Below are 4697 nucleotides of genomic sequence, written 5' to 3' on the forward strand. Positions count from 1 at the left end.
AAAATCGGAAACTTTGTCAGGCATCCTGTGAAGAGCCTTTCCTGAGTGCCTGTTTTATCATCTCTTTCTTCACTGGTTCAGTTCAAAGCTGAGTGTTTGTATTTGAAACCTTACCTGTCTCGCCAGTTTCTTGATTTGAACAGTTTCTGCCATAGCCATAGGGTACCATGTAGTCTGAAGCCCTCTTCCTTCTTTACACTGCTGACCTTAACGCTTTTCAACTTTTTATAATCCGAGAGATGTCACTGGGCCTATATATACCAATAGGAACAATGCTGTTTGTCTGACTGCTAGCCACTTTCTTGAATTTTACTCACTGCAATTGCATTAGGAAAAATACAAAGAGATATCTCCATCTGGATTTATCACTTTATTTTGTTTTTAACATTCAATAGCAGGCAGATTAGCTGCTGCCAGTGAGTCGTAGCTAGTTCCAGCCTGAAGGTGAGCACTGGCTTCTGCTTAAAGATCTTGCTATTAAGGAAATCCAGAGCAGTCTGTGCAAATTTATGCAAAGAACTGAGAACATGGACACCATAAAAGCAGAAACTAGAAAATAGGCTGCAGTTTTTATTTTGAGGGGAAAAAAATTGGGGGTAAACCCTGGTGTTTTAAACAGATGGTACCCTTCCTAGTTTTGCCCTAGACCAGATGTTCTTATAAAATGTCTTGCCATTTTGAATTTCTTGGTTTTAAGAGATAGCATAGCTTTTAAAACCCCTGAAAAAGTTCATTAGCATTGACAAATTCTGCTTTGCACAGATGACACTGCCTCCTGCAGGCTAAGCTAGAAGTACCAAATATAATTATGGCAGGCCATAAATAATAAATATACCTATCAAGGCTTTGCAGGACTGCTTGTGATGTGAACATAAAACATTCTGAGAGTGGGAGAGGCAGTTGCTTGGTATCAGCTGTTTAATTATCTGATTTATAGAGAAGGTCTTGAACCTGGGCTTGGGCCATGCAGGACATTGCTTAATTCTGGAGGTTGGTGCCTAGGTAGGTTTAAGTTGTCTGGGATGGACCTCTGTGCAAAGAAATCAATTGCTGGTTTTGCTCCTCCACTGCTGCTGCTGCTGTGCTGTAAATCCTCTGGGTTCTTCTGAAATCACTAAAAGAGCCAGCTGTGTACCTAAAATGGTTGGCAGCATGGCAGGGAGCTGCTGCCAGGTATTCCTGGTATGTTTGGCAGCTCAAATGAGGAATGAGTTAATATCTTTTTCCAGGACTCAGTGCTGCATTTAAGCAGAACCCTGCACTGGAGGGAGCCACATCCCTTCAGTCATACTGCCTCAAGGACTCATGTCTCAAAATGCAGAAGCCCTACTGGGTGTCCTGGCAGCCCAAAGTAGTTGTCATTCTGCTGCTCCACTTCAGGGGACGAAAAATCTTTCTGTTTATATTGTCAGCCAGTTCTGGTAGCCAAAACATTGGGTGAATTTCAGCCATGGTCCCGCTTTTCTACCCTTCTGTCCTGCATTTTTGTACCACAGTAGAAGAACATAACAATGGATCCTGTTCCCTTCCTATTCTTTGATGGTATATATGTAAATCTGTGGGACATCTGGATGTCAGCTGGTCTTCAATTTGGTCTGTGCAAAGAATAGTAAAAAGTATTAGATATCAATTGGAAGAATGTAATTTTACAAGGTCATTTTCTTGCTAGGTCCATAAATGAAAATGGAAGTGTGTAAATATCCATGTTATTTCCTTTTTATTTCACATGTGCTACACTTATACCAATGACTGGAAGGAACCAGAGGAATGTGTTTCAGAGGAAAGTAAAATTACTCTATCATCAATAGTTAGACCATAAACTGAACTCTTGAGATTTTTTTTCTCCGACATTCAGGAGAGAGAACTGAGATTCTCATATGAAGCTGGTTTCTTTCTCAAACTTGCTATTGTCACAGTCTAGAGGTGTCTTCATGTTGCATCTGTTAAGTTCAACAAACATTTCAAAACAGGCTGTGAGAGTGTTACTAGTTCTCTACAGGCCAAATGTTTCTCTTGGTCAAACTAGTGGATGTCTGGAGTCACCACACTGCAGTTGCTTGAGTTACTATGTCTGAAGACACGGCTTACACTTGAGTGGTGGGAAAAAATCTAAGACCCCTATTGCAAAAAGGAAATCTAAAGCCCTTTTAAATCTCAGGCAGTGAGCTGCGATTTGGTAAGAAACTCAAAAAGGAAAGGAGTCCAGCATGTAAATAGAAATTAGGGTCTGGTTTGACAATGCATTTGGAAATTCACTGTATAGCCCATCACAAAAGAAATCCCCAAATCAGTGAGGTTATATGGAATGATTCCCTGATTTGAGCATGGTATGATGTTTGCAAATGACTGTTCTGTGTATTGTGCTTTGCCAAGCTCATTTTGTATGATCTTCAGTGTGTTAAAGGCTTAAAGTGCTTGGTCATTATTTTTATCTCAGGGAGTCTGGATTTTACAATCTGCATTTCCCTTATGAACTCTCCAAGTCTAATTTCTTTGCTTACCTTCAACTGAGGCATTTCATAGTTATACAAATATGTGTTTATCTCTTTCTCTGCTTGAGGCTGTTCTAAACTGCCAGAATCTCATGGAGGGCTAGTTCCAGTAATGTGAATGCATCTGCAAAGGTGGCAAGGGACGGAACAGAGGAAGCATTCTGTAATGCTTTTGGGAGCAAGGAGAATACTAGTAAAAAACAGGGAAAGGAATGTCACACAAGCCAAAGATGTCATGTACTTCTGACAAATTCAGCATAAATTTCTATCCAGACTCCCTGATGTCCTGGCATGGAAAGCTGGTTGTTTGCAGGACCTGCTCTGTGTATGTAATTTATAATAAAAGTCACTGTCCAAACAGCTCTCTTGAATCTATTTCAGTTTCTTCTGATCTCGGCTTACACAGTGATTCTCTTTGTGGATTTGCTTTGCAGTTCTCTATTTCATTGATTCTATTTTCCTTTTTTTCCCCTGAAATTGGGTGCTTTTTCTTTCAGATACCATTAAATGTCTTTCCTTGAGAATGTTGGCTGCTTTCAATGTGTCGTTGGATCCAATAGCTGATACCCTAGCTCACCATCTGGCATTTAATTTTTTCTTGCCCTTGTGTTCATGAAAGAATAGTTTGTCAAAAAAGAAAATAAAAAGAAAGAATTTGATGTGTTATGGATAGCTTTTCTGGAATCTCTGTGTGAGCAACTGGTGAGACAGCTGATCTGGTTTTGTTTATATTGTTTTGGAACAATCTCTAAGCATCATTTAGTTTTCTTACTTACTTAGGACCAGTTTTGGCAAGTAAATAATCCCTTTAAACTCAGTGATACAATTAAAATAGGTGAATAATATTTGGCTTTAGATTACTAGGTGCTCAAATGAGTAAGAACTAAGGAGTAGTGGGTAGGAGCAGGTTTTCCCTCTCTTCTATGAATATATACAACAAGGACTACAAAGATTAAATAGAAATAAAATGCTTCCTCTTGGTGCACCAGAAGAGTCCAATGGAGTTATGTATAATGTAAAACCAAGACAGTACTTCTTCACTCTGGAACCTTTGCTACTTTGGATGTTTTTTTGTTTGTGATGCATTCGTCTGTAAACAAGCTAAAACTTGCAGTTTCCATGACCTAAATTAAAGAAGCAATTTCAAAGACTGAGGCAAAGTATGAATACAAAGGTCAGTATAGATAAGGAAGAAAGAGTATCATCACACAGCTTTCATTTGGAAATTATTGGTGTGTTGGAAAAGAAATGAGAATGATCCAGTACTAAAGCAACAGGATGGTGAAGTTGTCCAAACATTTGAATTTTTGCCATACCTTCACACAGTGATAGAGCCCATATCCAGGGCCTGTGTTCATACTTTAATCATTATGACAATCAGACCAAGAAACCTGATATGAAACTTCCTCACAGGAATGAATTTAAAAGCAGAGCACTAGGTGTAGGATAGCTGCAGATGAGGAAGGATGTCTCTCCAAGTTCAGCATCATTTTAATGCTAAACATGTTGCTTCTCTCACCAACCTCCCTCAGCTGTATTGCCTGTGCTGCTATGCTAGAGTTGCCCTTAATAAATACAAATAAAATTAGACCCTTGCCTGTAAAATCTGGGATAACTGTAAAACTTCTTTGCTATTTCTTCATAGCATTTCCATTCCGATTATAATCAAAAACTTGAAGAAAGAAGAATGTTGAAGGGTGGTTTTTGTTGTTGTTTTTTTTTGTGGTTTTTTTGTTTGGTTTTTTTTTTTTTTTTTGGTCCTAGATGGTTTGAAACATTACAAAATACAAGGCTGGAGTCTGGTATTGCTGCAGTCCAGGTAAAACAGCGGGAGCTATTGTAATACAGTGTATTTCTTTGGGAACAATTTTGTAATTGAAAGTATTTATTTAGAAAGTAACAGAGAAAAGTAAAAAGTGGTAGTGTTTTCAGTTCTTAACTAGTAATCATAATCTAGTTCAATTCAGAATAGAACAGCTACAGTAGCACTTGAGAAACACAAGATAATAAAAGAGTTTGAGCTGAGAATATTGAACATGTATTTCTAATTGCACCCATCTTGTAAATGAACAGAAACTTTAATTGACAAAAAACTTATTACAAGAAACACAAAAAGCTGTCTTATGAGCCTTAAATAGGCAAATGTTATTTGTAATAAATCCAATTCATGCTATTAGATTGGTAAAGTGAAAATAAATCCATCAG

This window comes from Anomalospiza imberbis, chromosome 10 (assembly GCF_031753505.1).
Source record: "Anomalospiza imberbis isolate Cuckoo-Finch-1a 21T00152 chromosome 10, ASM3175350v1, whole genome shotgun sequence".
Classification (NCBI taxonomy): Eukaryota; Metazoa; Chordata; class Aves; order Passeriformes; family Viduidae; genus Anomalospiza; species Anomalospiza imberbis.